Here is a 27,041-nt window from a genome sequence, read left to right on the forward strand (position 1 = left end):
GCTGTTTCAGGAAAAGTCATAAACTAGAAAGTTGTAGATCTTTTTGAGACGTTCGAAACAAATATAATTACAAATTTTTTAGACAAGAAGGTAAAAAGTTATTACTATTTTACTAACCTGACCATACTAGCCATTTCTAATTATAACTCTTCATTTCTTTATTATTTTTTTCAAAATAAATATGATGTCACCAACCACCTCATCCCATGCTGGACGTTTTTGCATGTGGCCTCCCCATGTGGGACGCCCACTTATGTGGCCGACCCACATGGGTGGGTCCACATCCCACCTTGTGGGCTTTAGCCCAATGGGCCTTATGACATGTATTTTGGATTTTTTTCAATGAAAATTCAATAAAATCATTTAAATTCAAAATTTTTATTGATGAACCCAACCCATAAGACATTTATGGTGCACTTCTAACACGTGATCGAACCATATTTTTTGGGAAAATAACTTTTCGGACTAAAATGCCCCTATTTGACCATTACACATCCAAATGCGACCATAATACCCTCAAATTGGTTCACCCCTAAAAGGGAAAGTTAAAAATGGATAGTCTTTATGCTCAAACTTCAAAAATAGAAACTTCTAAAGTTGGGTCCTTTTGGTGAGCAATATCAAACAGGATTATTTGGTATCCCCTAAAAATACCCAAAATGCCCCTGACACATAAAATTTCCAAATCAAGTAAAACCCCTGAGAAATTCTAAATTTAGCAGGTTTTTCAAAATTCATGAAATCATCTACGATTCCTTGGATACAGCCTAGAGCTCAAATGAAACACAATGGAAATGACCTGATTACCCCTGAGGTGCAAAATTTGGTGAAACTAGGAAAAATCCTAAGAAATTCAAAAAATAGCAGGTTTTCTCACTTGATTAGAAACTTGAATTCTCATCTTCCGGAGATTAATGGAACCCCCTATAGACCTTTAGGATTGCGAATCAACTTCAAAATACCTAAAATGAGATGAAATTTACCCTAAAATGCAAAAATGCTTGCCCTAATATAAAATACTAACTTAGGATTTCAATGACCAACCAAACGTTTCGCTTTAGCGTAGCAAGATGAGGGTGTCTACAGCCTCTTAATAGGCGGATTACAAAGTTGAAAGCTCACAATCACTCCAAAGGAATAAACAAATAAAAGCCATATGGAGTGCCTCTTGATAAGATGTAGAAATACAAGCTCAAAGAGGTTTTTGCTTTTGATTTTTAGAGATGAAGCTCAAAGAGAAATGGGATTTTATCTTTCTCAAATGTTTAAAAGCTTGTTTACATAGGTTTTAATGATGTATATATAGAGTATTTGAAAATAAGACCGTTTGGGGGTAAAACCGTAAAAACCTGGGTTGAAAAAGTCAACCTGCGAAAGCCTCAACGGCTAGTTTGCCCGACCGTCATGGTCGACCGAGCCACCGCGGTCGCCCGCCCTTTTATATTTTCAAATTTCTTACCGTCGCGGTCAACCGGCCCATGGCGGTCGCCCGGCGAGGCTAACCTGTTCGCTCAAAAATTCAGCTCAAAAATTCAGCTCAAAAACCTATCCCAGTCGACCAACCCATGGTGGTCGCCCGCCCAAACCATGCTGGATTGTTTATGTTTGAAACAGAAACATATCCGGGGTCACCCGGATCACCCTGGTTGACTGGCCCGATAAATTTTCCTAAGTGCTGGATTTCTAGCTACCATGCTGCGGTCGTCCGGGAGACCCCCGGACGACCGACCCTAGGTAAAATTCCATTTTAACTTTAAAGATTCAGGAATTTTGGGCCATGGTCTTTGGGCTTAAGTTCAAGGTTTTCAAACACATTTTTGGGTGTGTTGATGGTTTCAAAGATATAAATGTTAAGTATAAGAACCATTTGAAAACCTTTTGAAAGTGTATTTAATATAAAATCAAGAGGACTTCAAATAAATTCTAAAAGTGTATACCATTGAGTCTTCTTGAAATGTCTTGGCTCATTAGCACTTTCTTGGACTTCTTCGGCTTGTGAGTGAACTTGGCCTTGCTTGGCTCTTGTGACTTCCTCAAATCTTTAATGCATGTTGAAGGTTGCATGAGGTGTCACCATGGCATGTTCAACTCCAAGCTTCTTCTTAAAACTTGCTAGGAACTTGTGGAATCTTCATCTTTGAGCTTTTTGACATGAACATCTTCAAATGATGATGTATCCAATGTAGGTGCAAGCTCTTGGGTCCTTTGATCCTTGATCCACAAGCCATGTATTGAAATAAGTTGTGTAATGGCGATTATGACATGAAATTCCTGTATATAACAAAATACCTCAAAGCAACACATTAGTTCATAAATGCTAATCAATTTAGTTTACTAGCATCAAAATAATAGGGTAAGGTGAATGTTTGAACTCATGGAAACCCTTGGGCTTACACTATAACCAAATGAAAAAAAATGGCTTGGATCGTATAGGAATTAAGGCATCTCGACAGGACATGATAAGTGACAGGCGATGTTTTTCCAATTAGGAGAAAAGTACTAAAGTTAACAGAAACATGGATAAGGCACGACAACACAATGAAAACTTGCACTTGAGGTGTATACCTGAAGGCAAAAACATTTTGATTTGTCAAAAGTCCATCGAGAAATGGACCAGTGATGAACAAGGTCATTCCTTGATAGGGGAAAGATTGATATAAGAGTTGGGTGGAAGAGACCTTAAACCACTTCTGGATAATGTTTGTCATAATTTGAGCAATGCAGGTTGTAACAACTACAAGGAGAGATAAGACAGAACCCAGAACATTGAGCTGTAGGTTCGTCACAGTGGCATTGCCAACACCTAAAAGAAGGATGACAAGTGAGAACTGGATAGTCCGACTAAATATTTTCCTGAAGAATAGTGTTTCTAGAAGAACAATACAAGGAGTGATTACCAGCTTTGTCATCTGATAAATGCCAACAGAATTGAAACCCAAACTAAGATTCAAAAGTCAAATAAAGATCCCATTAAGTATGCCAAAGCCCATTACAGCTCTAGCATCAAAAGGCTTGTGTTTGAATAGTTCCATCCATAATGCCACATGAAGAGAACAGAATTTGGCCTGATATTACTTTAAAAAAAAATGTTTTCTCTATCTTGTTGTAATATCTGCACCAACTCATTACCTTTTATAAATGCCTGAGTGAAATTTCACAAATAAAACAAAACTTGGAATTTTAATTGCTTTCCCGACCCTTTATTTTCTATTCAATTGTGACACAACCATCATGAAGAGCAGACGCTCAACAAAACATTAAAATGCTTTTTTTTAACTCCCACACCAAGGATTTAAAGCTATCTGATATATAAAAAAAATGTAAAGTTTGCATGAAGAGGGGCTATATCATTTTTACTTTATGCATAAACAAATACTTATCTTAAGAAATATAAGAAATGAAGGAAATCCCCCATACCTCGAGGGACACAGATAAAGGAAGAACATAAACCACAAATTCTTACCTGATGAAAAATCCAACCTTTGCTTGAGGAGATCCAATTAAGGCTGAAATTGAAGTAGAAACACTACAATTCCAAGGAATGCAATGGATTTGCACAAGAGGATACCGGGTCTTTCAGTTCAGCACAATCACGTAGTTTTCTTTTTCAAATCTGCTTATTTTCAAGCTTTTACTGTTTTTCAATCTTTTTTTTCTCCTCCTCCTTCTCAATTGCAAAGGAAATTGATAGAGTCTAGATTAAAATGGCTTGGCTTAGGATTTCTAAGGGAGAAGAAAAAAAACTAAAATTAGGATTTGAGCATTTGGATCTACGTTTCGGAGTTAGGGTTTAAGTTGAGAATACAGAGGTGTAAAGCTTAGAAGAAGGAAATAATCTTGCAGAGGGAGAGGAACATAGCGATCTGATGAAGAAGAAATGGCCAGAGCTTGGCCGAAGCTCCGGCGAGGTTGATCGGAGAAGAGGAAGGAAGGGTTAGGGTTTCGGTGAAAAGAGGAAAATAGTTTTTTTCCTAAATGCTCTCTCTTTCTCTTTGCTAGGGTTTGCTAATGAGCCCTAAAATTAGCATAAATGAAACCCCAAGCCACTTATTTATAGACATTTGCCCTAATTTTTATCCTCGTCAAGCTACTTGGACACCCTTCTTTAGCGTATGTTTAACCTTGTTTTGAGCTTAACAGGGTGGTCCATGGAAATTGATTAAATGAAAATTAAGGAAATAAAATTTGGGCCTTTTAGTTGTCCATGGACAACCCTTTCACTGCAAATCAATCACCCCCTAGCCTGGATAATACACCCCCCTATTCTACACTACATTATAAACTACACTCATCTGCTAGGCAAACCTCGACGGATCTTGACAAAATTTTAGAGGGACCTAAATGGGATCTTAACCTACTCTAGGGTATAATTTGGGACACTAGATCACTAGTTAACTAGGGTATTTAATCAAACCAAGTGAATAGGGGTTCGGTCAAAATGGGGTGTCTACAACGTGCAAATCGGAGTCCAATCGGAAGAGATATGAACGATCGAACATTTCGATAAGAGACGAAACCACTATAGAACAAAACGGAGAAGAGACGAACTATCGCGGCGACCGAGGACGACATCACCCAGATATTTATAGGTGATGTCATCCCAAAATTCGTCCCAGACGAATTCTGGTCGAAACCAGATATTTTTTACCCCCGTAAGGTTATTTTACACCTTAGCTCTCTCTCTCCCTCTAGGTGTATACACCTTTTTTTGGTGTATTTCTCCCCTGTTCAAACCCTAAACCCCTGCGGAAAATCAGTCAGAAACCCTAGTTTTTTTAGAAACACTGGGTAGTTCTTTTCGGATGTCGGCAGTCCACCGAATTTTTGAAGGTTCATAGTGTCTTTTTCTTTTTTACGCCGTTGTTCTGTCGAATTTCGAAGAACTAGGAGCTACTTTTCCATAGTAGCGCCGTTGTTCTGTTGAAATCTCGGTAAACTTAGAGGCAATTCGGCTATACAGCGCCGTTGTGTCGCCGATTTCTCCGTAGCCACCGAGTCTCCTCTTGAATACAGTGCGGTAGCGCTGCGAGAACCCAAGCCCTATTCTCAATATAGTGCTGTGGTTCTGCCGAAATTTAGGCAATCTTTGAAGCCTCCTCATCAAACAAGCGCGGTCACGCTGCCCGATTCTTCACCAGTTGTGGACCTAATCCCGAGGAAGGTGACGAGGATACGAGATCCCCGTCAATCCTCTAAGATCTCCACAATGTGAAGGAGATCTCTACCAAGGAACTCTCGAAATGGTGCCACTCACAGCATGGGTAGCGATATAAATGAGATACCTCTTGATCCGGAGACAAAAGCCTCAAAACCAAGACGTACTAGAAGCAAAGAAAGAGTCGCCATCCAAGGAAGTCGGTCTTAGATCCCATGAAATACTATGTCGCAACGGATAACCAGAGATACAAAAGTCCGTGCCTGGTGGCGAATGAGGAAGATCCGAAGAGCACCCCAATTCGCCGAAGTGCAACCACTTGGTCTCTTATGCCATTTTTAATTGATTTTGAAGAGTTTTGGGTTAAAATCATGTAAAATGGGAACGAGTATCCCCGAGAAAATGTCTATCTAAGCATGCATGACCCGGGGATTGGCAAAAGAAAATAAACATCCAAATCCTAACTCACCGCATCTAATCCTAACTCATCACATCTAGGAAAGCAGTAACATCCGCACGCAAAGCTACAGCTAAGCAGATAATGACAGATAAGATGAGATAATCAGAAAAAATAGTAAAGAGCTACATCTAAGCAGATAATCAAGATAAGATGAATGAATAAATGCTACAACTAAGCATGTGGGAGGACAAATAAGGACAACAGTAAACTACCAAAGCAATAGAATAAACACACTCGCATGCGAGCCTATACAAGAGATAATGCTAAGAAAATAGTAATCAATCACATACTAGAAAAGGGTAAACAAGCTAAAAGTAATACATAAAAAAGCAAAAACAAACACACAATAAGTTAAAAGATGTAAGGAAAGAAAGGAATCGAAAAATCAACGGTATGTAAAGACCAAACATACCAGGAAAAAGAAAAGGGAACATACGATAGGCTCAGGGAGCGATTCTAAGGAATCAAGCTCAGCGATCCTGATCCACTAAAGATCGGACAAGTCTCACGATCGTCATAGCCTATCGTTGAGCTCAGCGAGGACAATCCCTGTGAAGGGGCCATGCTACGTCATCGCCCATCCCAAAACCCAATAAAACGTCGAAAAACCGATAAAACTGAAAAACCACGATCAAAATCAGAAATGAAATGAAAAGAAGGCTCCGAGTGATCTGGCAATCACAATCCTTGCCCATTTTTTAGTTTTTGAATTTTTTTAGTTTCTTTGTTTTTGCTTTAAAAGATTTGAAACGGTTTTGTTTAAAATGTTTGAAAGATTTTTTAGAAAAGTTTGACTAGACTTGGGATGCCGGTCCCTAGCTGCCTACGTACCCTGTGGAAAGGGATCAAGCCAACGTAGTTCGACTCAACTTTTCGAAATACGCTTTGAGTGTTTTTTGATATTTTTTGTTGTTTTTGGATTTTTGGTTATTTGATTTTTATGTGTTTTTGTTTATCCCTTTTCATTGAAAATGGGGTTTAGCTCAGGAGGTTTCCGTCCATCGTCGCCTAAACCCGAGAGAAGTGTTCCCAAAATTGATGGAATCTCGAGGAAGGGCAAGGAGAAAGGAAACCCCTCAAACCCTGTAAAGACCCTAAGATGGGGAAATGATAGGAAGGGCAAGGGGTTGGCTCAAGAAACATTCCGTCATCGCCATACTTCAATGATAATCCCTACTTCACTTGCTTCAACCTTTTAGCTTATCCCAATAACTCAACGAAACTAAAATAACCATAGTCAACCATTGGAAGAACCAAAGAAACAGATCTAGTTTATAGTCTAAACAAGATGAAGAACAAATCCATAACCTAAAATAAGATGGTATGCACAAGTTATGAACACATCCAGACTTCTCAAGAAGATATGAGGAAAGTCTTAACCTCCAACAGGTTAAATGACTTCATTCCAACATTATTCCTGAATATGTAAATATATAGAAGAAAGCTCCTTTTTCGAATTTATGAGCTCATATCTGCGCAAAGACAAAGGCATGAAGGAGACTGATCGAGCTTGGCTTTAATGAATTGAGAGAATATACCTGAGAACCCTTACTGAACAAAGTGGCCATGGTCTACCTTTCTGATTTGCTGATCATCCTTGATCAGTGATGAAAAATTCTGGGTCGTCGATTGTATCCTTCCCCTGTGATTTATCCTTGTCATTTATTTATACCAGGTTATCTTCATTTTCTAATAATCTTATCCTATCTTTATGTTAGGTTTAACCATGTCAAATAATGTATTGAAGGATTGGAATAGTGAGGCTACCAAAGCTCTCCCGCGTGAGTATGAAAGGAGCATGGTTGATCGATTTATAAGCACATTCAATTATTGGAGCGTATCCGACGTGAATTGGAAATTTCTCCAAGCAGTTGCAAAATTCTGGGATCACACCCTTCATGTTTTCCTATTTGGTCCTTTCGAATTCTGTCCAATCTTTGAAGATTGGTGCGCCCTGTTAGAAATCCCACCTGAAGGACTTTGGATTCGACCCTCAAGCATGGACTCCCCTTCCCTCTTCTGTGGACTATTCAAAAATGATACTGTTGATGCTCTACCTTGTTTGAAGGGCACATACGTGGAAGTTTATGATCTCATTAAACTTTTTTCGAAGAACATTGACCCTACTAACTCCCATTTTCAGACTTGTCGGCGTAATGCCTTAATCTTTGGAGTTCTTGCGCGTCATGTCATTCGTGGAGACTCCCGTGCCGCCCCGTTGGCTTTGCTTGGTGTAATAGACCAAGTAAACAAAGGAAGGAATCCTGTTCCTCTTATGTTGGCAGAAACCTTTTCTGGACTAGACCGGATTGACCATCAAAAGGTTCAAAATAGTTTCTATGGGTGTGCCAAATTGTTATACGTTTGGCTTTGTGAAAAACTCACTATCCTCAAGCCAAAATGCCGCGACAAGTACACCCTGAAAAATTCCCCATCCTGGCAACCAATGGCCAACCAACTACAATCCATTGATGAGTGGTGTAATTGGTTACAGCACGTGGAGAAGGATCAATTTCACGGGGTGAGTCATTCATGCTTACACGTTATCACTAGCACTTACCCACATCCATTTGTGTATCTTATGGGTTTGGAAAAGTCAACCTTTTATGCACCCACTCGTCTGCTTTACCAGATCACAGGAAATCCATGTCCTCCCGAATTTGTAACCCCTCCTCCTTGCGAAAAGCTTACTCCCGGTCTCATAAAGTCTATTGTAGCTGCTTGGCGAAACAAGGTTACAAATAAGAGATTTGCCCTATCATCTAAAGTCCAACGGAAGGAGTTACCAGAAGAGCCTGCGGGAAAGAGAGCTCGGATCATGGAGCACTGAAGACCATTTTTCATACAATTGTCATTTTAATTTCAAGTTTCATAACGCTCTCTTGGTTCCATTTACTTGTAATTAAAAGTGACATGTTTTATCAATCGTAACTACAGTTTGATTTGTGATCAATGAAAATGTGTTCTTTTCTATTTCTCTCGTCTTGAATTTGTGTGAAGTGTTCCATCTCAATTATCAAATGTGCAATCTAACTTATTAACTTCCATTCAGGAGTCTTAGCGGGACATCATTGCTCCCAAGAAAGTCAATTCAAAATCGGCCTGGTCCCGTCAGTCTTCAGATTCCAGGCTGAATAGACTTTCTTTTTCCCCAGAATCCTTTACTTCTCCTGCGCCACTTCTCCTTGGTCTTCCAGAAGTTCTTTCACCCATTCCACTTGCATCTGAATCAATGGAAGGGACCGGAAACAACAGTCCTGATACGAATGAGATGATGAAGGCTATTCTTCTTCAGTTGAGTGCCATGAAGGATGATATAGCCCTCCTGAAAAATGATCGTCTTTCTACCTCTAAAGACCCGGCCCATCAGCAGCCTCCAATTTTAGCTTCCGTCCCTCTTGTTTCTCCTAGGCCAGCTGTATTACCTGAATTCGAAGACTTTGATGAGGGCCAGTACGCGGAAGAGAACTGTCTTCCTAACCTGGGAAATCCTGATAAGGCACATGGATTGGCTAACCAAATTGAGAAGCTGACCCGGGATATGGAAACCATGAAGTGCCAAGGTCCTAAAAAGTTGGATATGTCTGAATTCATGTGCTCTGGTGTTCCCTAGAACGTTAACCGGTACAGCCAAGAAGTGGTTTCTGCATCTGAAGCCAGAAGAGGTCCGGACCCTTGAAGGTGTAGCTAACAAGTTTGTCCAGCAATTCTCCATGGAAGAGGGGATTGACGTGACAAAAAGAGACTTGAAATCGCTGAAGCAGGGACCCAATGAGACCTTTACTTCCTTCATTCGGCGATGGAGGAGAAAGGCAGCACAAATGACCCACAAGTTACCGGATGACGATCTTATCAAGATTGCCGTCAAGAATCTTTCCCCCTTTTACTTTCCTCATATGTCAATCCAGTACTTCAATGACTTTGATCACCTGATCAAGACCGGGACGAGAATCGAAGACATATTGGCTAAGGGCGGCCTGAGAACTAGGACCTCCACTTCAGATATCAGAGAGGGAAAAAGGCCTATAGCGCCTCCGAAGGAAGTTAACAATGTGAATACTCCTGTCCAGTTAGGAGAGAAGGTCCCGGAGGAGTTCGTCCGGAGAGAAATGAGGCCAGACAATTCACTCCTTTACCCTATTCCCTATCTGTGGCTCTCAAAAAGTTGTTGAGGGACAAGAAGATCACTCTACTAGAACCCCGGGAAGCCCCAAATCCTCTCCCGAAATATTGGAGAAAAGATCAGTACTGCGAATATCACCAGAGTGTTGGGCATTTGACCGACAGATGTATGGCACTAAGGCATAAGATCCAGGATAAGATCGAGGCAAAAGAAATTGCGGTGGAATCTCTTCCTAGTGTCACCAGGAATCCATTGCCGACGCATGCTATGCCTCCTCCAAATGTTTATGCCATTCTTACTGAAGAAGTTGTTCTGGACCATTCTCGTATATGTGCCATCAGGTCCCCTAAGCACCGTCAGGTCCTACTTCGCGAATTGAATACAGCACAGGTGTCCGTTGATATAACCCCTGATGAGCTGGTTGGATTAGTATCTATGGCCAGAGCAGCTATGACCGTGTCCTTTTCGGATGAAGATCTGACTCCGGAGGGTAAGAATCATACAAAATCTCTCAAAATTACCGTCATGTGCAATAAGAAGAAAGTGCCAGAGGTTTTGGTTGACAACAGGTCAGCTCTGAATGTGTGTCCTTTGAGCACCGCTACTGCCTTGGGGTTTGGGCCAGATGAATACATTCCGTCAGAGCATGGGATACTGGCTTACGATGGGACCAGAAGGGATGTCATTGGAACTTTGGTCACCGAAATTGAGATTGGAGGTGAAATGTTTGACATAGAATTCCAAGTTCTGGATATCAAGACCTCCTTCTTTCTCCTTCTCGGCCGACCTTGGCTTCACAAAGTCGGAGTGGTTCCTTCCACTGTCCATCAGAAGCTCAAGTTCATCAAGAATAACAGAATTATCAGAGTTAGAGGGGACCCAGAACCAGAGCTTGGGCAGATTTCCCAAGAGCAGATTGGTTCAAGCACCATAGATGTCAGTCTGACTGGGTTTTCACTTGAAGTTTCAACCATTACTATGGAAGAAGCTATGAACGAAGAAATTTTGTTTATGTCCAGTACAAATGCGCAGGTAGCACGAATAATGCGCAAATATGGGTATATTCTTGGAACTGGTCTAGGGAGAAATCTGCAAGGTTTAATTGAGTAGCCGGAGCTGAAGGTCGCGAACAATCTATTTGGGTTAGGATATGAACCCACCAGAAAAGAGATCAGGGAAAGAAAGCAGTACATGCTGAAGTGGGCAGAGCTGCGTCGTCGGGGCCTAGAGCTGCCTATGGGACCGTTCAGTCTGTTGATGAATGGTAGGTACTGGAAAGAAGGAGCTGATCGCCCGTTCTGTGGTTTTTCTGAGCCGTGCTTTGATGAGTCTGGGAACGAGCTACCAGGTTTTGAAATCTTTTTCGCTGATGAATTGCCGGATGAGTACTTCCATGGGCAGATTACAGCTGTCGAAAAACAGGAATCTGATTGGGCTAAGAACTTAGAGCCGCACCTTCTAGACTCCCTCTTCGAGGTTGAGGCACCGGTCATTGCCATGATCGGAGAAGATGCGCGCATCCTGAACCCTAAGAGCCGAATTACCCCAGCTGGGTACCCCTTGATAACTGGACCTCTCAGGTCATTCCTCATTTGGTTCTTCAGTATGGTCATGGTCTTCCAAAAGAGTCTAAAGTTTCTAAATATGTGTCTATTTCCGAGTCAAATATAAAGTCTATTATTTCTAACAATTCTTTGGATGCAGGTACCTTAGGAAGCTTAGACATTCCTGGTGTAGACGGCGAGTCCTCCGGTATAGATGCTGTCTATAAAGATGAGTCCGTTATAGAATATACCACATATACTACAAAGTCTATACATAGTCCAGTTGAGTCAGGTGTCAACATTTCAGTTGGCGATACAAACATTTCTTTTGAGCATACTGTAAAGCCTGCTGTGGGCCAATTGATCAACAATGTAATTTTTGATTCTATGAATGAAATAAAGGACTCGTTTCAGTATCTTCCTGTCTCTATTTCTGCTTCTCAAATTGATCAAACTAATAACAATGATCAAAACTCCCCCTCTTATGAGGATACCGACGAAACTCCCCCTGAGATCAAACACATGATTACTCAGGAGGAGCAGTGTCGAGCTAAACCACTTGAAGAAGAAATTGAAACCGTCAACATAGGGGATGAAACCTTAATCCGGGAAATACGGATTGGCAAAACGTTATCCCCGGAGGAGCGTAACGAATTAATCACTTTGCTTAAAGAATACAAAGAAGTTTTTGCTTGGTCCTATGATGACATGCCGGGATTAAGCGAAGACATCGTCCAACATCGTCTTCCTCTAATCCCAGGTGCCAAGCCCAAAAAGCAAAAACTTTGAAAATTAAAACCAGAATGGGAATTGAAAGTCCGTGATGAAGTCAAAAAGCTATTAGATGTGGGCTTCATTCAAGTGGTTGAATACCCAGAATGGCTGGCTAACATAGTACCGGTGCCCAAGAAAGACGGAAAAGTCAGAATGTGCGTGGATTTCAGAGATTTGAACAAGGCGAGTCCTAAGGATGACTTTCCTTTGCCGAACATTGATCTCCTGGTGGATAATACAGCTAGTCATGCTTTGTTATCCTTTATGGATGGGTTTTCCAGATATAATCAGATCAAGATGGCCCCTGAGGACATGATAAAAACTGCGTTCACCACTCCATGGGGAACGTATTGCTACAGAGTGATGCCATTTGGGCTGAAGAATGCTGGGGCAACCTATCAAAGGGCGGCTACCACCTTATTGCATGACATGATTCACAAAGAGGTCGAAGTTTACATCGATGACATGATTGTTAAATCCAAGACTCGACCAGAGCATGCCGTGGTCCTGAGGAAGTTTTTTGAAAGGATCCGGAAGTATAAGCTTCGCTTGAACACGAGCAAGTGTGTATTCGGGGTCACTTCAGGGAAGTTGTTGGGATTCATGGTCAGCGAAAGAGGGATCGAGGTAGATCCTCAAAAGATCAAAGCAATCCAAGAGATGGAGCCGCCGAGGACCGAAAAGCAGATCCGTAGTTTTCTGGGAAAGGTTCAGTACCTAAGAAGGTTCATAAATCAGTTCACAATGACGTGTGAGCCCATCTTCAAGCTGCTGAAGAAAAATTCTCTAAAGAAGTGGAATGATGAGTGTCAGGAAGCATTTGAGAAAGTCAAGCAATGTTTAACTCTGTCTCCTGTCTTGTCACCAGTTATTCCGGACCAGCCACTGTTGCTGTACCTATCTGTCACTGACACAGCTATGGGTTGCATGTTAGCCCAGCAAGACCCTGAGTCGAAGAAAGAAAAGCCTATCTACTACATCAGCAAGAAGATGCTAGAGTACGAAATGAAATATTCTATCTTGGAAAAGACTTGTCTAGCCCTGGTTTGGGCAACTCAGAGGCTTAGGCATTACCTGTTATCGAACAAGGTTCTCTTACTCTCACGGATGGATCCGTTGAAATACTTGTTCGAGAAGCCCGCCCTCAGTGGGAGAACATCCAGATGGTTGCTGCTATTGTCTGAATTCGATATTGCCTATGTGACCCAGAAATCAGTTAAAGGGCGTGTGATAGCTGAGCAGTTGGCTGATGCGCCTGTAGATGAGAATGCAGTTCTGACGGCAGATTTTCCTGATGAAGAGATCATGGTTGTAGAAGATGAGGTCCAAAGCACCAGATGGTTGATGTATTTTGTTGGTGCTGTGAACAACCGAGGTCAAGGGGTTGGGGCAGTGTTGATATCTCCGAAGAAAGAGTACATCCTCGTATCCATCAAATTGCAGTTCAAGTGTACCAACAATGAGGCCGAATATGAGGCTTGCATTGCTGGTCTCGAAGCAGCCTTGGCTTTGCATATTCAAGATATAGATGTTTTTGGGGATTCAATCTTGATCATTTGTCAGATCAATGGTCAATGGAAAACAAAAGAGGATAGATTGATCCCGTATCACACGTATCTGGATTCTCTTGTCAAGAGATTCAAGAATGTTACATTCACTCATCTGTCGAGGACAAGAAATCATTTCGCGGACGCTTTGGCTACACTAGCCTCAATGTTAGACATCTCTACATCAATGGAAGTTCAGCCCCTAGCAGTGCGGTTACAATGGGCTCCAGCGCATGTGAACGCTATAGAGATAGCAGCCCGATGTCCAGATGGAAAGCGCTGGTACACTGATATAAAGAATCTCATTTTACGCCAAGGGCACCCCCCTGAAGCGTCAGGAAAAGAACGGAGGTCTCTCCAGAAGTTGGCGGCTAACTTCATTATCTGTGGCAATGAGCTCTTCAGGAGGTCATTTGATGGAATCCAGCTTCTTTGTGTAGATGAAGATCGAGCAGCTGATCTCATAGAGCAGACGCATGAAGGAGTCTGTGGGCCTCACATGAACGGGAAGATGCTATCAAGAAAGATCCTGAGACTTGGGTACTAGTGGCCAACCATGGAGGCTGACTGCTTTGCATTCGTGAAGAAGTGTCATAAATGTCAGGTTTATGCCAACCTCATTCATGTGCCGCATTCTGAGTTACATTCCCTAACTTCGCCGTGGCCGTTTTCAGTCTGGGGAATCGATATTATTGAAAAGGTGTTTCCGAAATCTTCAAGTGGGCATGAGTACATCCTGGTAGCCATCGATTACTTCACTAAGTGGATCGAAGCCGCATCCTTCGCAGCGCTGACTTCAGCCTCAGTTGCCAAATTCATTCGGACAAATATCATCTGCAGATATGGGGTGCCGCATGAGCTGATCTCAGACAATGGATCACACTTCAAGAAAGAAGTGGTGCACCTATGTGAGGAGTTCAAGATCAAGCATCACAAGTCCTCACCATACAGGCCTCAGACAAATGGAGCCGTCGAAGCCGCAAACAAGAACATCAAAACCATCATCAGCAAGATGATAGAGACGTACAGGGACTGGTCAAATAAGCTACCATATGCTTTATGGGCTTACAGAACGTCGATCAGGGCCTCTACGGGAGCTACGCCATATTCACTGGTGTATGGGTTGGAAGCGGTCCTACCAGTTGAGTTAAGAATTCCTTCGTTAAGGGTAATGATGGAAACTAATTTGCCGGAATCAGAGTGGGCAAGGGCCCGGTATCAGGAGTTACAGATGATTGATGAGAAGAGGCTCAGAGCTCTGTATCATGTCCAGGGATATCAACGTCGAATCGAGAAAGCCTTTAACAAGAAGGTGAAGATCAGAGATCTCCAGAAGGGTGACCTCGTTTTGAAATCCTACAGGGCACCGGTCTATGATCCCTGAGGAAACTTCAGACCAAATTGGTCAGGTCCTTACATTGTCGATGAAGTCCTGCCTGGAAAAGCCGTGAGACTCCTTGATCAAAATGGTGAAAAACTAACAGAACCCACAAACCTTGATCAGCTAAAAAAATATTATGCCTAAGACACTAGGAGGCCGTCCTTGGTCGATCTGAGCTTCAAATCCAAAAATCAAATTGAAAAAAAAGGGGGGAAAAGTCAAAGACCATTTGCAAACCTTTTGAGCCGATAAGTAAAATCAAAATTTCTTTGTCACCCTCAAACCAGGGGCATCTTTTATGACTTGCGTCATAAAAGATGCAAGCCTGAACTACGCCATGACGTGATCCCTTTCCACCGGGTACGTAGGCAACCTGACAAAGTCTGGTTTGGTCAAATCTTTCAAAGCTGTTGAAAAGAAAAGAAAAAAAAAGAAATCAAATCTTTCAAAGCTGTTGAAAAGAAAAGAAAAAAAAAAGAAATCAAATCTTTCAAAGCTGTTGAAAAAAAAAAAGAGAGAGAGAACTTTCAAAAACAAAAAAGAAAAGAAAAGAGAAGTCAAATCAAAACAATCTCAACCCAAAGTCCCCAATGGGCGAACTACGCGGACCTGATCCTCACTCTTTGGATGTACGTAGGCTATCTGGAAGGGTCCAGATTCGGTCCAATCAATGCAAACACCTTGATCCAATTTTTTCAAACCCTAACCCACCTAGAAGTCCTCCCGGTGTGATAAGGCAAAGGTTTGTGGAGAAACAAAAAAATAATATAATAATGGAGTCTTAGACCTGCTAGACTGAAAACCCGAAAAGGGCGGTTTAGGCAAAAGTTAGGGTCATTCACCCACTAAGCTGAAAACCCGAAAGGGCAGCTTAGGCAAAAATCAGGGTGCGGAGCCTGCTGGATGGAAAACCTGCAAGGGCAGGCAGTCCAGGCAAAATTAAGGCAAGCGGTCCGCTAGATTGAAAACCCAAAAGGGCAATCTGGTCATGGTAGTGACTTGTCGTGAAGGACCAAATTTCAGAAGCCGGCAAGACTTTCATACCTGTATCGGCATCACTTTCAAGGTCTGAATGGTGCCGGCAAGGCTTCCTTTGATATTCCCCTAAGCTGGGGGTTAAAACCGAGCAACCCAAAGGGTATAATAACCAGGACTAAATACCAGAAAGAGGCGGAATCACCTTAAAACACAGTATTCAAAGAATTCCAAGAGTGGTAAGCTGTACCATCTTAAAATATTTATCAAATTAAGAAGCAGATTCAGTCTTTCCTGAAAGTCAGTCTTGTAACTCGGTTGTGTACTCACCAAAAGTCCTTTGTCAAGCAGTTGTCAAGGTCATGCTTTGTCAAGTCAAAGTCATGTACTCAGTCGAGTCAGGTGTGTCCCAAAATGACTTGTTTGGTCCAGTATCCTTTCAAAAGCTGGGGTAACAGGTACCAGAAAATGAAGTCGCATCTCCAGAAGGCGAAATGACCTTTACATGGTCTAGAAGCGCGGCAAGCTCTCATGCCCATTTGAAATTCCTGCAGCAGGCAGGAGGTTGAAGATGTGTCAAGTAGAATCAGTCTGCTTGGAAGTTGAAAACCATTGTAACCTGAAATTCTGATAGCTCGTAGAAAATTGAAAGTGTTTCAGGCCGAATCAGTCTCTTGTGCATTTTGAAAGCCTTTGAGGCCCAGAGCCCTGCTATTGGCATAAAAGTGGTAGACCTTTCAGCAAGAGTCAGTCTCTTGTACCTTCAAAATCTTTGTAACCCAAGTTTCATAAAAGAAAGCTTGAATCTGTTTGAGTTTTGTTAAGACTCCTGAACTGGAAGCGAAATTATACTAGGGGCATCTTTTATGTCTTGATGAAAGTCAGACCATAAAAGATACCTAGCATGCATTGATGTTTGAGATATCAGTTTTAACGAATCAGGATTTGAAAAAACTTGAACGCATTTTTCAAATCAAATTTTCAATTTGGGAATGGTCATGATGATTGTCTAATCATTCTGCTTTGTTGATCTGTCAAAATGCTGTCTTCTCATATCCTAATTTCGGTTTGATCATGATAGCTGTCTAATCATTCCATTTTGTTGATCTGTCAAGATGCCGTCTTCTCAGATCCTAATTTAGGAATGATCATGATGCTGTCCAATCATTCCGCTTTGTTGATCTGTCAAGATGCTGTCTTCTCATATCCTAATTTAGGAGTGATCATGATGCTGACTAACCATTCCATTTTGTTGATCTGTCAAGATGCTGTCTTCTCAGATCCTAATTTAGAAATGATCATGATGCTGTCAAATCATTCCGCTTTATTGATCTGTCAAGATGCTGTCTTCTCATATCCTAATTTAGGAGTGATCATGATGTTGTCTAATCATTCCATTTTGTTGATCTATCAAGATGCTGTCTTCTCAGATCCTAATTTAGGAGTGATCATGATGCTGTCTAATCATTCCATTTTGTTGATCTGTCAAGATGCTGTCTTCTCAGATCCCAATTTAGGAATGATCATGATGCTGTCTAATCATTCCGCTTTGTCGGTCTGTCAAGATGCCGTCTTCTCATATCCTAATTTAGGAATGATCATGATGCTGTCCAATCATTCCGCTTTGTTGATCTGTCAAGATGCTGTCTTCTCAGATCCTAATTTAGGAGTGATCATGATGCTGTCTAATCATTCCATTTTGTTGATCTGTCAAGATGCTGTCTTCTCAGATCCTAATTTAGGAGTGATCATGATGCTGTCTAATCATTCCATTTTGTTGATCTGTCAAGATGTTGTCTTCTCAGATCCCAATTTAGGAGTGATCATGATACTGTCTAATCACTCCGCTTTATAATCTCCAAATCCCCGAGTGGCTTAGTTAGAGGCTGTCTAATCATCCCACTCTGCAATTTGTGAGAGTCTGTCTCACTATCCCTTGAGAGTCCATCTCAGTTTTCTGTTCGAGAATCTGTCTTGTCAATTCATCTTATCATTCATTCTCGATGAGAATCTGTCTCGTCGATCCATCTCGTCGCCCCCCTTGCATCCCTTCCGTTTGAAACCTTGGGCTAGTCAAAATGTGTTGTCTGCTTGGCATTAGCTTTCGTGCGACAAGCGCACTCTGCCAAAGAGGGGCATCTGTAGACACCCCATTTTGACCGGACCCTAAAGTCCCTAAAATTGAATAAAATTCCCAAATTCCGAGTCCCAAGATGTCCCGAAATTAATTCCTGAAGGACTGGGCTCAAAGTGAGAAGAAGGCTTGAGTTTCGAGCATCTTATTGTGCGTATTTGTGGGTACAAACTCCCCAAGTGATTGTTGGTGTTCTCAAGAATCCCCCTGCAAAATTTCAGGGCAATCGGGGGAAAAATGAAGAATAAGACAGGCGAAGTATGTGCGATAATCAAAGCTGGGTTGTGGTAGGGTGAATTATCAAAGCATGGTTGTGTGGATATCACCCTCCTTTTTTCAAAAAAGACAAGATATTTTGTTTGGCAAAATGGTAATTTGCCATCCTTGGAGGGGCGATTTTGGAATTCCAACAATACTTAGGGTGTAAGGAAACCCTAATGGCCCTTGGATCAAATCAAATGGTCAGGATCGTTTGAAGAGAAGAAAATTTCTACCCTTGTTTTCCAATCAGCCACCCCCCTTTTTGGGTTAAAAATTGTCAAAAAATCCACTAGGGGCGGTTGTCCAGGGAGGATGGGGGGGGGGAGATTTCCCATTTTCCTTTATATGTCTCGATCGCACTAGGGTTTGGGGAGGAGAAAGGCTCGGTTTTTTTTTTTTTAAAGAAAAATTCAAGAAGCAGAGAGAGGGAGAAAGAGCCACCGCCAACCACCACTCCTCCGGCAAAGCCTCCTCCACCAACCGCCATCCACAACCCCCCCCCCCCCCATTTCTTCTCCTCCACCTCCATCCCCATCTCTCCACCGCCGGCCTCATCTCCGACCCCAACCTCTGCAACTTCCAGCCACCGCAAGATCCGGCCGAACCTCCTCCACTCCGACCATTCTCCACCATTCGAACCCCACCTTCGTCTTCTCCGGCAACCTTGCCGGAGACCCCATTTTTCTTTTTCCCTTTCTTTTTTTTTCACCACCGAAACCCTCTCCTCCACCTCGTTGTTTTTCCCAACCCCCATTAAACGCCAAATCTATCACCCCATTCCAAAACCCATTTTGCCCTTTTTTTTCTCTCCTCTGTAATCCACTCCCACCCCATCGCCGATCCAACCCTCCACCACCACAGACCATCATCTCTGCCCAAACCCATTTCGGTTTTTACCCAAAACCCATTTATAAAACCCAAATCCCCCTCCATTTGCAAAAATCAGAGAGAGAGAGAGAGAGGAGAAGAGAGAGAGAGAAGACTACGGTCATCTGCTCCGGCGGCCATCATCGGAATCCGATTTCCCCATCTCATCTTCTCCCCTTCTACTCCTTTCACCATTCCCAGATTTGAAACCCTTTTCCCCACTCTCCGGAGTCCGCCATTTGTTCATCACTCAGAGAACTGCAAAGGAATTTTCGTCGGCTCGTGGAAGTAGACAAGAAGAGTACGTCGACAGAAGGTACCATCCCCATTCCTCCCCTGTGTTATTTCAACCTGTGAGTGATTTCCTTCTTTCTAGTTTCTTCTCTGATAGCATGGTAGTTGATCTAGGCGTATGTCTTCTGGATTTCATTTTTCCCATATCTTTAACCTTGGAATCATGTTATGATAATCAGTTTCTCTGATTTTTATTTATTTATTTTATTTTGGCTTTGTTTCCTGTTCCGTTGCTCTACCTGGAAAGAATCCATGAAGATCCTTTTTTTTTACAAGAAAGTTCTAGCAAATTTAGTCTTATTTCGATCCTTTTTGTATTGGGCTTAATACCCTTAATATCAAAGCAATGTTGAAGCTCAGTTCTAAACCTAAAATGTCAATTGCCATGTGTCATATTTATTGATCCTACAAGGACAGCCACAGTTTGTTTTACATCTTTACCGTCCTTCAAATTCCCAGCCCCTGTTGCATATGCTAGGAGGAGTCAAGCAGGGAGGTTAATTCCTCAATATGACTTCAAGTTAATATCCTTTTGCCTTTTAATACATGGCTGAAAGCATGAGATTTATTCTTTAAATGTCAATTTTGTGTTGATATTGTGGCTTTGCATGTGCAAACCTGGTTACATGAGGGCACAGAGTGTTGCATCAGAAGCCACTCTCCTCTGCTCGGCTGATGGCCCTCTCTCGAGCAAGTGTCTTGTATCTTGAACCTTTATCTTCACTAAAGAACTCAAAGAGTCTTATTCGCATTTGGGGTGTTCTTTGATGATTGCTCTGAGCTTATGATGATACTATCCGGTCACTTGCTTCAGTTTTGACATCCTGTTTGACTCAAAGGGATCATATGCGGCTATCATAACCAGGTGGTGTTTATGCCGGTGCCTATTATTAGGCCCTTGATATCATCAATAATGCTAGGTCATCATAATGGTACTAAATTAGCGTATCCTCGCCATTTAAATGGCCCCTCAGGTTCTACTTTTCCTAAGGAGGTAATAATTCTCATCAATTGCTTCGCTGAGGAGTCATAGATACAATTTGACCCCCGCTCAAGTGTTTGGCCTTGAAAAACTTTAATGCGGGTGTTTGGGGTCATATTAGCTCTAAGTCAGGTTTCATTCTAGGGCCTGTTTCAATTGTGATTGATAAGCATCAACATATGTATTTGGCCGCTCACCTCTGTTTTCGCTTTGATTTAGTCTCATGCTTGGTAAAGTGGCAGATTCAATCCTTAGCTTTAGTTTATTCTCGCCACCCCCCCTCGTGTATACCCAGACAACCTGGTCTGAGAGTCTAGTGCTCAGTCTCCTCTCCATGATTTATTTTTGGAGTTCTAGGTGTGTATGCCCAAGCAGCAAAGATGTGGACCTTAGGTTTTCAAATCCATCTTATTGAAATTTAGGCTTTTCCTTAAATCTTAGGGTTCCTATAGATTTTTGAGGGTTTGTTCATCGATTTCAGAGTTTGTCTGTTGGGTCCGGCTATGACGGAATGTATCTTGAGCCAACCCCTTCCCTTCCTGCCTTAGAGTCTTCGCAGGGTAAGGGATTTCTTCCTCTCTAGAGTTAGTCGTAGAGAGTTTAGGGGTCTGTCCTACCATCCTAGGGTTTGGGAGTCTGTCCTACCCTTGTAGAGTTTAGGATTCTTTCCTATCCCTTCATAAAGTTTAGGATTCCGTCTTTCCATCTTTCACAGTCCGTCTTCAGCATAGGAGTCAGTCTTTCAGTCTTTCAGGAGTCTATCCTATCATCATAGGGGTTAGGATCATGTCCATCCTCTCATCAAGTCACGTGATTTCATCTGCTCCTGCAAGGTATAGGATGCTGTCCAACCCTTGCAGAGTCGTGATTCTGTCCAATCCTCCCGCAAAGCATAGGATGCTGTCCAACCTTTGCGGGACATCTGGAGTCTATCCTGCCCTTATGATGGTAAGATTCTATCCTCTTAAGTCAAAAACATCAAAAACATCTGAAACATCAAAAATCTCAAAAATCTCGAGTCATTAGGTGTAGTTAGGAAAATCCGGTCCGAACTACGGATGGCTTGATCCCTAGCTGAGGGGTACGTAGGCAGCTCAGGCGTGCAGCTGGCATCCTGAGTTCAGTCACAATTTCCACAATTTCCACAATTTCCAACACTTCATAACTTTCACAATTTCAAAAACTTCAATAAGCTTCAAGACCTTTCAAGTCTTCTCAAAATACAAAAATTCTTCAAAATAACTTTGCAAACCATTTTTCAAAAGATCTTCCTATAGAGTTAGGAGTCTGTCCTAGGCGTTTGGGGTGTCTTAGAGTTAGGAGTATGTCCTGATTTTGTGGATTTGTCATGTCTGGTCGTGTGAGTGTCCCTAGAGTTAGGAGGCCTCAAGTCGTGGTCGGTTAGACACTTAGTCGAGCCGATGACTAGACTAGAATGCGCTTAGATAGCCCATGGTTTTCCTTAGGACTCGCAGCCTAGTCACACTTAGGGTGTAGGTCCACCTGCATTAGTTAGGGCATATAGGGAGTCCTAAAAATTACCATTCACTTGAACTTAAGCAATGGCGCAAGAAGCTTTAAAAACTAGTCAGGTCTAGTTGATCGAGTCTAGGATAGCGGTCCTAGAGGGTTAGGCATTGTAGTTTAGCATAGGTCGCCGAACTACGTTGACTTTGATTCTTCCCGAGGCCGGGATACGTAGAGCAGCTGGGATGGACGGCCATCTTGGTCTGAGTCAAGTATCGCATTAGAGTCTAGGGTTTGTCGAGTCAGGTCATGGGTTGTGCTGTATGTTTTGCTGTGTTTTCTTACTTTCATGTACAGATCCTATACCTTTAGCCATAGCATGCATGTGCTTGTCCACCAGAACTTAGACACCAATTAGGCATGGCACTCATAACCTAGCTATTCTTAGGTGACATATCTTTCATTTCTTTTTGTGCTTCTTATTCATCTCCGAGACATGCATGGTTAGCTAGATATTATTTCGGGGATATTTGTTCTCATTTCGCACAATTTTCGTCCAAAACTCTTCAAAGTTAATAATAAATGGCATAAGAGACTAGGTGCTTGCACTTAGGCGAATTGGGGGCGCTTAACCCCTTCCCCATTCGTCATCAGGCACGGACCCTTTGTATCTATGGTTATCTGTTGCGACAGAGCACATCATGGGATCCAGTGCCCGCTTCCTTGGATGGCGACTCTTTCTTTGTTCAAGGTGCGTCTCGAATCCGGGCTAGTCCCCGAATCGAGAGGTATCTCACTTTACATCGCCGCTCATGCTGTGAGGGGCACTCTTTCGAGAGTTCCTTAGTGGGGCTCTCCTTCACGTGGATGATCTTGAGACTTTCGTGGGGACCCGTCCCCCCGCCTCTCTCGGATCGGGTTCCACAGATTGGCGACTCACATGGCTGACCCACATGAGTTGAGCACCCAACCTTGATGATGTCACAATGGTGACATCATATTTGTTAAAAGAAAAATAAAAAGAATAAAAAAAGAAAAGAAGGAAAGAAGGAAAAGAGGAATGATTGCTTAAAAAAGGTTTTCTTCCAAAGAAGCAATGTGGAATGAAGAATAGCATGTCTTGATTGACAAGAAATTAAGATTGGAATCAAATCCAATTTGGAAACAAGAAAGAAAGAAAGCAAGAGGGGAAAATTGAAAACAAGCCAAAAAGGGAGCTCTCACATTGGAAACTACTATTTATCTCTTAACCCTAGCTTTTTTGTATAAAAATCAATGCAAACAATCCTAGAAAAGATCCAAAAAAAATCCAAATTCGTCATTTTTCTCTCTCCTCCCAAAAAAAAAAGAAAAAAACCTCTTCTCTCTTGAAGTGTGTTCATTTCTCTCAAAGGTTCTTCAAAAAATGGATTCTTGAATTTCCTTTTCATCTTCAACAAATCACACATCAAGGATCTTTGGGGTGTTATTTGGGTCTTCTTCATCATATAAAAGGGTGCGATAAAGCGTATACCTCGGATCTACGCACTTTAAAGACAAGGAGCGCGATCAACGGTAGGATCTTTATCTTTGTAATATCAATCAAAAGTAGAAAAGCATGCTAGGGTTTTACTTTTGATAGATCAAATCAATGAATTTTTTCTTGAAATTCTAGTATGTTATAATATATATTACAAGTTTTCAAACTCCAAAATTTCACCAAAAAATTAATTTTTCTCCATTTAATAATAATTTTCTTTCATTTTTTATTCAATATAGATTTAAATTGGATTATCAAAGCAAGTGTTTGAAAACGTGGGTTTCTTTAAAAACTGAAATTTTTTGGGATTTCTATAAAATAAAATACTACTGGAAACTTAATTTCCAATTGCGGTTTGGCCGTTTTAATTTTCATTCTATTTTTCAAGAAATAACCCTGAAAGGGGTTATTTCTTGATGAACGAAGCCAAACATATATCAAACCATGTCCAAAATTTGTGAAATCTTGTTTCCAAACTAATTTATGTATTTCCAGACCACCCAAAAATTTTCGGATGTTTTTGAATTTGTTTAATCCGGTTTTAAATTATTTTAAATTTCTGCCATTTTTAATAAATATCAAAATGTTTTAAAAATTGTTGAAACTCTCCAGATTTAATGCTCAATAATATATTGAATTTCTCATAAAAAAAATTTCGAAAAAAGATTTTTTTATTTATTTTCTAATCGCTTCTTATTTTTACGTGTCGTAAGTCTTTTTTATATTAAATTAATGAAATTTTAAATATTTTTCATACAAACCAGTAGTTTAGGCCATTAGAAGGTTAGTGAAAAAGTTTCAAAAGATTTTACAAAGGTTTAATATGATTTCACAATTTTCTTTTAAAAAAACGGGTTTTAATTCCTAGGAAACGAAATCCCCGTTTTATTCAAAAATCAATTTTATGGAGAAGCATTAATTATTATGTCTTAAAATTTTGACAGTAAATCATATAACCTATTTTATATCTACTGGAATTTGTACATAATTTTAGGATACCATTTAATCTACTTTTTAATTGATTCATTGATTTTATCCGAATTTTGTGTGAATTTTAATTGGCATCAAATCTTGATACACACCTTTAAAATTTTTCCAGTAGTCTATTATCATGATTCTATCTATACTATAACAGTTTTACTTGATTTGAGATTCGTATCCAATGAGTTGATTTGTTAATTTGCAATCTGACCTAAATTTTGGCAATTCAGAAATTGATAGCCAACCTTATTCCAAATTCATGAAACTCTTCCAATAGTCTAAACTCATTCATATCTTGTTAGTGAAAAAGTGGCAATAAATTTGGAGTTCGATTGCTTAGGGTTACTATCTAATCCTAGCAATCTGGTCTTAATGTTAATAAATCACAACTTAATAGCAAATCAACACAAAAGTCAGTGAAAACTTTCAGAAAACCCTAATTTTTTATCATATATTTAACCTTAAAATTGTTTGAAACAGACACCCTAGAGGTTATAGATTTCCTTTGTAAATGGACTATTCTGTGACGGTTTAACTGCTGAGGTCGCATTCATAATTGTATACTAATTATGATCGTTCCTGCATAATTTGAGCATGTAAATTATAGTATGTTGTTGGCTCCGAGGTCCACTGTCCACGAAAATCCTGAGAATCATGCCAGGCAATAATATACTATAATTTATGTGTTAAATTATACAAGGATTGAGACCACGATGCCCTTCCATTGATGCAACTCAAGGCTGAAATTTGCCAACCATAGAGCCTTTGGTATTCCTTAGATGTTTAGGAATCGAAAATACTTTGAAAAATAAAAAATCATTAAGTCCAACAAATTGAGTTAACTCGATCTGTCTTTGGAACCGTTAGATTGCAGTCTTCTATCGTAGGAACCTTTAGGGCCCCCTTAGGAACACTTACGTTACGTCATGTCCTAGGTTTTAGGGAGTCCTAAAGTTAGGAGTCCAGCCTCATCACGGCCGTTTGCTATGGATAGCAACTTGCAATAGATCTAGTTACACTAGTCACCCAATTTTTTCCTATGACAAACCTAGTTACCTAGGATGTAGGTTAACCTGCATTAGTCTGAGTGACAACTTGCTCTTAAACTGTTAAAACAGTCAATCCAGTCTAGATCGGTGTCCTAGATGAGTTAGGCATAAGTAGCTTAGTTTAGGTGTACCGAACTACGATCGACTCTGATTGCAGTGAGGCTAGGATACATAGGCAACTTGGATACTTGAGTGGCATACCAAGCCCGAGTCGGCTCCACACATTGGTTTTGTATATTAATCCTGAAATTAAAAGTAATTAAATCACTTAGGACTTTCCCTGAAATTAGAATTTTAGGAGAACTTTCACTTATATTGAATTCAAACAAATTAAGAAAATCAAGATACACATTTAGGAATTACATTGAAATTAGATCTTAGGATGCATGTCACGTAGTTCGCACATTAATATAGAGTTAAATTAACCATTTAAAAGAAATCAAAAGAGTTAAATTTTGGAATTGAAGACCGATTATCGGGCATGAATGGTGCATGTGGTGGTAACTCTCCATACCTTCCATTCTCGTAACCAGGTAACGAGTCTAGATTTATGGTCAATTATTGGTCCTAGATCGCTCCTCTAGGGGGCGACTCTGTCACTCTCTCTTGAATGGAATTCGGATTGCCTAGTGATCTCAAGTTCACGGAAAAGATGAATTAAATCACACCTTGCTAGGCTCGGCAGCTTACCCCTGCCCTTATGGGTACTGGTGTGCACGTTTGTTTGCACCCTATGGCTTGGTTGGTGCCTGCTTGGTTGGGTAATTAAAATCAATAATAAAAAGTACACGCTATTCGCGTGGGTGCGAGAGACCAAGATAGAGGAAGGCGGCTCGCGGGCCATTCCCCTCTCGCGGGATCGGGTCCCACACCCCCATCCAAAGAGGTTGGATAAAGGCCTTCTTTCAAATGCAGGAATTTTCTAGAAAAGTTAAGAAAATAAAAACTTTTCCAGAATTTCTTGCTTTTCAAGAAACAAAATTTCAACATCAACCATCATTGTTCAAGTTTTGCTTATTAGGACTTCAATTTATAATTGCATTCTTCTAAACAAACCGTAATCATATCATTTTTCTATATATCATGAAACAAAAACATTCCTAAGAGGCCGTTTGGATACGCGGATTTTAGAATCCAGGTTTTTAGTTTGAAAACACGTAAACCCTAAACCCTAAACCCTAAAACCCAAACCCTAAACCCTAAAAAGCGTTTTTCGGATTTTAAGCAAGAAATTCAAGTTTTAAAAATCTCTCCTGCATCCTATGATTTTTAAAACCTGGAAATATGAGAGGATCTACTACTCTCTTGCTGACGGGAAGAAGGGCGAGAAGTCAAAAACGACGGTTGGTCCTCTTCTTCTATTGTCTCTTAGTTACAATTTTGAAGAAATCCTGGATTCTAAAATCCGTGTATCCAAATGGCCCCTAAAAAAAAATTTTACGCCACAATCCACAGTGCTAAATGCAACTTATCTTCTCGGAATGATTGAAAACCCCTTCATTCGGCAAACCGACCCTTGATTTTCTGT

At 41.0% G+C, this 27,041-nt stretch overlaps 1 pseudogene; it reads right to left on the minus strand.

Annotated features, from left to right (window-relative positions):
* Positions 1-2,390: 2,390 nt before the first annotated feature.
* LOC143857442 (UDP-xylose transporter 3 pseudogene) lies at positions 2,391-7,183 on the minus strand (annotated as a pseudogene).
* Between the last annotated feature and the right edge of the window lie 19,858 nt (positions 7,184-27,041).

Source organism: Tasmannia lanceolata, unplaced genomic scaffold (assembly GCF_043159265.1).
Source record: "Tasmannia lanceolata isolate RefF3 unplaced genomic scaffold, GAP_Taslan_0.1 ptg000024l, whole genome shotgun sequence".
NCBI classification, from domain to species: Eukaryota; Viridiplantae; Streptophyta; class Magnoliopsida; order Canellales; family Winteraceae; genus Tasmannia; species Tasmannia lanceolata.